At 40.9% G+C, this 6,742-nt stretch overlaps 1 pseudogene; it reads left to right on the top strand.

Moving 5' to 3' along the window:
• Nucleotides 1-673: 673 nt before the first annotated feature.
• Nucleotides 674-1,526, top strand: LOC114207959 (small ribosomal subunit protein eS4, X isoform-like; annotated as a pseudogene).
• The last annotated feature ends 5,216 nt before the right edge of the window (nucleotides 1,527-6,742 follow it).

Raw genomic sequence — 6,742 nt, 5'->3', positions numbered from 1 at the left:
AGCCTCTCTCCCCAGGCAACTTTGTATTCCTTCATCTCTATCAAGGCTTGACTCTTCTTTGTAATGACCTTCACCCTCTCTCCATAGAATTGTGTCATTGGAATCCTCCCAAAATCATTCCTTCTAGAAGTTTTCCATTATCAAGATATCCAATTGGAGGATCACGTAGTTGGGTAATAGTGAGCAAGACTCTTAACTCCTATGCCTCATTATTTTTTTTAATCTTTAAAATGAGAGGGTAGAATATTAACGACCTATCTAGTCACAAGGCTATGGCTCAAGATGTGGGAAACTGCATGCATTTACCTTCTTTGTAAGCACTTGATTGCCGATGCAGATATAGGGAGAAGAGAAAGAGACCCGAGGTTCTATTTGAATAGAAATAAAACAGAGAGAAAACATTTTATCCCTCTTTGCAAAGATGATTTTCATCCTCTTCAGATTAATGTTATTCCCATCCTTCTTTGACATTTATTCTTCTGGCGACAGGGTCATTTTTGATTCTTCTTGCTCCTGTAGGCCCCCTCCCCAAGGGGTCAATCATAGTCATCATAATCTGATCATCGTTAAGGTTGTCGTAACTTGAATCCTATTATTAGGTTGAACCATATGAAATTGGCTTTTTTTTGCTATGTCAAAAAATGGTCTAGCTCTTTTCGTTCCCTGCGCAGCCATGGTTCGTGGTCCCAAGAAGCATCTGAGGTGTGTAGCAGCTCCAAAGCATTGGATGCTGGATAAACTGACTGGTGTGTTTGCTCCTCACCCATCTACTGGTCCCCATAAGTTGAGAGAATGTCTCCCTCTCATCATTTTCCTAAGGAACAGACTTAGGTATGCCCTCACAGGAGATGAAGTAAAGAAGATCTGTATGCAGCGTTTTATTAAGATTGATGGCAAGGTCTGAACTGATATAACCTACCCTGCTGGTTTTATGGATGTCATCAGCATTGACAAGACTGGGGAGAATTTCCGTCTGATCTATGACACCAAGGGTCGCTTTGCTGTTCATCGGATAACACCTGAGGAGGCCAGGTATAAGTTGTGCAAAGTGCGAAAGATCTTTGTGGGGACAAAAGGAATCCCTCACCTGGTGACTCATGATGCACGCGCCGTCCGCTACCCTGATCCCCTCATCAAGGTGAATGATACCATTCAGGTCGATTTGGAGACTGGAAAGATTACTGATTTCATCAAGTTTGATACTGGTAATCTGTGTATGGTGACTGGGGGGTGGCAACCTGGGAAGAATTGGTGTGATCACCAACAGAGAGAGACATCCTGGTTCGTTTGATGTGGTTCACGTGAAAGATGCCAATGGCAACAGCTTTGCCACCCGACTCTCCAACATTTTTGTTATTGGCAAAGGCAACAAACCGTGGATTTCTCTTCCCCGTGGAAAGGGTATCAGCCTCACCATCGCTGAAGAGAGAGACAAGAGACTGACTGCCAAACAGAGCAGTGGGTAAAATGGTCCCTAGGTGACATGATTGGAAGACATTATATATACTTAATTAAAGGTCATACAGGACGATAAAAAAAATGGTCCAATATTGGCAATTTCGTGTGGTCTTCCTAATACAAGAGCCTTTCCTGAAGCTCTTCCCTCACTTTTTCCACTCTGGTCCTCTCTTCTCACCCCCATCATAATTCTCTGACCAACTGACAAATTTCTGCTCTTCTTTCAAGCCTTTGCTCAGGTATGAGCCTTATCTCTGCACTTTACCTGAGGGCTCAGGCTCTTGTGCTTCGTGAATGTCTCTCTGCTCTGTGAGGTCAGGGTGTCAAGTAGGAAAGAGAAGGCACATTCAAGTGGGGAAATTAAGGAGAGCTTAAGGAGGGGACTGTTTTTAAGATATGGTCAGAATGAAGGGAAACCAGAAGGAATGGTGAAGCCACTGGGGCTAGTGACAGCAAGGAGCCCTTGTGTACCCCCAAGCCTGAAGAAGAAAGGGGAGGCTGGGGGATGGCTCTAACCCAGTGAGAGCCACAGCAGAGCCTAGGAGAGGCCCACGTTTAGGAGATGTGGTCTTCAGTAGAAACACACAGCCACTTCCAACATGTAGGCCTACAGGAGGAAGCCAGGGAATAAATCCCTGGCCTGGTTTTTCTTTCTGTGGAGCCATCTCTGCTTCTGCCTCCCATTTACCAAACCCCATCTGAAGCCAGAAGGCAAGGAAAGTGTTGTCTTTACAGATCAGCTTTCCAGGGTGTAGAGCAGGGTGGAGGGGGGGTCTGCCAAGGTCCGAGATGCTTCTGTGTCAGGAACAGCCTGGAGGAGAGCTGATGACCCTACTGCCAACTTTCGTTCATCATCAATTTCCACTTGCTTCTTGAAGAAGGAGGAGAATCTGGCAGAATCAGACAATTTATCCTTTGTGAAGGAGGAAGAAGCCTGGAGAATGTTTTCAGAGTGGTGATTTACACCCATGATTTTTTGAAAAGTTAGACAATATTTCAAACATAAAACCACACAGTAATGTAAGAGACACCCAATATACCCACCACCAGATTTAAGCGATTGTTAATATTTTCCCATATTTGTTTCAGATTCTTAGATAAAGGAATAAAATATTAGAGATTCAGCTATAGCCATCTTCCCCAAATCCCTTTACCCTCCCATCTCATAAATAACTCCTTTCTTGTCCTTTCTCCTTAATTTTGTTACACCTTCGTAAGCAACATGTATTGTCTTGAATGCTTCGATGTATATAAACTGTATCCTACTACAATTTGTTTTTTTGTACTCCAGTATATATATATATATTTGAGATTTATCCGTGTTAATAAATTAGATCTAGTTCATTCACTGTAACAACTGCTCATTGCGTGACCACTCTGTAATTTATTTACCTGTGCCTAGATCGATGGGTATTTAGGTTCTTCCAGGGTTTTTCTTCTCTTTTTTTGTTACTACACATAATGCTACGTTAAATACCTTTGAACCTGTGTGTTGTGCAAGAGCACCTCTGAGATGTATATTTAGAAGTGGAATTGGTGGGTCACTGGAAATGTGCATCTTCGACTTTACTGGCAGTGCTAAGTTATCCTCCAGACTGGTTGCACCAGTTTACAGAGTTGTGGAATAGACGGCAGTGGCGTATGAGGATGCTTGTGAGTCCTTCCTTAGTCTGGGCCTGGTGGAACGATGAAGGAATCTGCTTCTGGGTCACTCCCATCATCTGGAACCTGGTTCCAAATAGGGAGAGAGATGAAGGTCAATATTTGCCTGTGACAGCTTGTAATTTTCCTTGCAGGGCCCTTTGGGAGAACAAAGACCGTGTATATGCTCAGGGGTGAGGGGGTTGCTGAGAGAATAGTAGAAACTATTCTCTGAGTGCTTGCTACGTGACAGGCACTTAATCAATTTTAACTTTTTTGTTAAGAAATACAACACATACATACACACACACACACACATTTTAATACAAAATAAATGTGCTCAGGAAATTATAACAAAGCAAATACCTGTGTAACCTCCACCCCGTAAGAAAAAGAACACTGTTAGCATGTCTTTTGTGCCCACTCATCTGTCCGCGCACTAGAAACTTCCTCAAAGTTAACCATTGACTTCTAATGCTATAAGTTTAGTTCTGCCTGTTTTGAAGGTTATCTAGCTAGAACTGTACCCTAATTTTTCTTTTATGCTTGGTTTCTTTGGCTCCTTCATGTTGTTAAATGTACCTGGAGTTAGTAAGTTTCATTGCTGTATAATGTTACACTGTACACGCATACTGTAATTTACTTAAACCTATTTTCTGTTGATGGGCACTTGGATTGCTTTCGGTTTGGGCTATTACAAAGAAAGTTACTATGAACATTCTTTTTTTTTTAAGATTTTATTTATTTATTTGAGAGAGAATGAGAGAGAGAGAGCACATGAGAGGGGGGAGGGCCGGAGGGGGAAGCAGACTCCCCGCCAAGCAGGGAGCCCGATGTGGGACTCGATCCCGGGACTCCAGGATCATGACCTGAGCCGAAGGCAGTCGTTTAACCAACTGAGCCACCCAGGCGCCTGTACTATGAACATTCTTGACTGTGTCTCTTGGGTATATGTCTAGGTTACAGGGTATCAGTGTCTTTATCTTACTACTTAATGTCAAACTATTTTCCAGAGTGGTTATACCAATTTAGGCAACCGTCAGCAGTGTATGAGAAATTATGTTGCTCCCAAATTCTTACCAACACTAATTATTTTTACTTCCTTAAATTTTGGCCATGCTGGTGGAAATGTAGAGCTAGCAATCTCACTGTGGTTTTATTTTGCATTTTCTGGATGACTAAAAATTACTGGCCATTTGGGTATTATCCTTTGTAGAGTGCCTGTTCAGATCTCTTTCACATTTTTCTATTGGGCTGTGTATCTTTTTTTCTTTTATTAACACACAGGAATTCTTTATATTTTTTCCCGAATGAGAACCCATTGTCAGTTACATAAATTGCTGACACCTTGTTTTATTTTGTGACTTGCCTTTGTAGTCTCCTTTACTGTCTTTTGGTGAGCAGATGTTCTTAATTTTAGTGTTCTTAATTTTAGTTCCCATTTTATCAATCATTTTCTTTATGATTGATGCATTTTTAAACTCCTGCTTAAGAAATATATCCTTCCTCACAGTCATGAAAATATTCTGTATACTAATGTTTAGAATCTTTATTTTGTCTTTCACATTTAAAGCTACATTCTTCTTGGAATTGATTTTTTTGTAGAGTGCGAAGTGACTTCAGTTTATTTTTTCCATATGGATATCCAGTTACTTCAGTGCCATTTATGAAAAATATCATACTTTTCCCAATTATCTGCAGTATCACCTTTGTCACAAATCAAGTGTTTTTTTATGTGTGAATTCCTGAAATTGCTATTTTATTCCATTGGTCTGTTTGTTTATCTCTCCACAAAAACCTGCACTCTCTTAATTTTTGTGGTTTTAGAATAAGTGTGATAAGTTTAGAATAAGTTTCCTCCCTCTTTGTCTTTGTCAAGAGTGTCTTGACTTTCCTTGGCCTTTGAGTTACCATACATATTTTAGAATTAGCTCATTAAGTTCCACCAAAAAAAAAAAAAAGCCTACTTGTTGATGCAAAATAAAAAAACCTTTTAGAATTTCTAAAAAAAAAAGGAAGAGAGTTTTATTCAAGCCCAAGTTAGGACAGCTGCCCAGGTTTCCATTACGTTCCATGGCTTCAAGAAAGCATCTCCTACCTGAGAATTTTCAGGGATGGTGTGTGAGAAGAAAAAAAAATCTGTCTTGACCTTATTAGTTATCAGTTGTTACAAAACAAATTGCTCCCAAACTTAGCATGTTAAAAAAAAAAGCACTGCTTCTGAGGGTCAGAAATCTAGGAATGATTTAGTTGGTAAATTATGGCTCAGAGTCCAACTCTCTGCCAAGGTTACAGTCATCCAAAGGTTCAACTGGGGCTAGATGATTTTCCAAGATCACTCATGTGGTTGTTGGCTGGAAGCTTCAGTTTCTTACCACATAGGCCTCTCTATAAAATTGTGTATGACATGGCAGCTGGATTTCCCCTGAATGAATGATCTGAAAGAGCAAAAGAGAGCACCCAAGACAGAAGTTGCTGTATAACCTCATATGCTATTGGTCACACGGACAAACATTTGTGCAATGTGCAAGGAGACCACATGGGATGTGAATACCAGGAAGTGCAAAGTCATACACGACCATCTTGGGATCTGGCCGCCACAGTCTGTCTTTTGGCCCCTGATAATTCATATGCCCTACACGTGCAAAATATACTCATCCCCTCCTTCATCCCGTTATAGTATCAGCCCCAAGTTCAGAATCTCATCTTCTAAAGCAAATCCAGGTTCTCAGGTGTTGTTCCCTTACATACCGCTTCATGAGTATAATGCCCCTCAATTTGTAGACCTATGAACTAAGGAAACAAGTAATCTGTCCCCACCCATACAACATACAATGTTGGCACAGCAGAATAGTCAATATAGGCACTTTTGTTTGAAAAGGGGGAAACTGAGGCACAAAGGACTCACTGGTTCCCAGCAACTCTGAAATCCAGCCAGACAATTGTGTAAGTTCCTTGACTAGGACTCAGCACTACTCCTGCCTGGAAATGACTTTCCATAGTTCTTGATTCCGTTCTCTGGGCTCTTAGTCCTCCTTTGGACTCATCCTTCTCTGTTCATGAGAGTTATCATGTGTTTACTGCTGAGTGGTTTTCTCAGCCTGTTTTTTGCTTGTAGAAGTTTGGGGGTTCAAAGGCCTCTTTTTATGTTTCTGTCACTTTCAGTTCAAGATGGCAGTATTTCTGGCCATAAAATTCTCTCAAACTTTGTGGTCCTTCTGTGAATCTCACTGAGGTTTGATCCATTTGACAAACCCACACCTACAAATCTCTTTGAGGTAAATCCTCTCTACTTTGGGCTTCTGCTAAGATGGATGAAGGACAAAGCCCTTAAGCTTCTTAGGACCCATATCATTTTACTTATAGGTGCCAAGAGGCAAATGTTTAAAATCTTTAGAGGGCCTTTTGTGTGTTTGAAAGTACCCTGAAGATCCATCTTTTAACTTTCTGAGGTCTTAACAAAGGATTTTACAGATACACTCTTGGCTTCACCTCTAGAACATTGTTTTCTGAGAATGTCCTGGATTTGATCTTTGTGTGGGAGCAATTTCTTAAGTTTAGTATTGTTTGCCATTTGGGGAGCCTCAGAATCTTCAGAATCAGCAAATCCCATCTTCTTTCAGTTTAACAGTCCTTCTTTTAG

This window comes from Eumetopias jubatus, unplaced genomic scaffold (assembly GCF_037043125.1).
Source record: "Eumetopias jubatus isolate StellerSeaLion01/CBP00866 unplaced genomic scaffold, mEumJub1_p1.0 scaffold_4, whole genome shotgun sequence".
In the NCBI taxonomy this organism is placed as follows: domain Eukaryota; kingdom Metazoa; phylum Chordata; class Mammalia; order Carnivora; family Otariidae; genus Eumetopias; species Eumetopias jubatus.
Note: the sequence above shows the minus strand (reverse complement) of the source record. Positions and strands in the feature narration are given on the sequence as shown.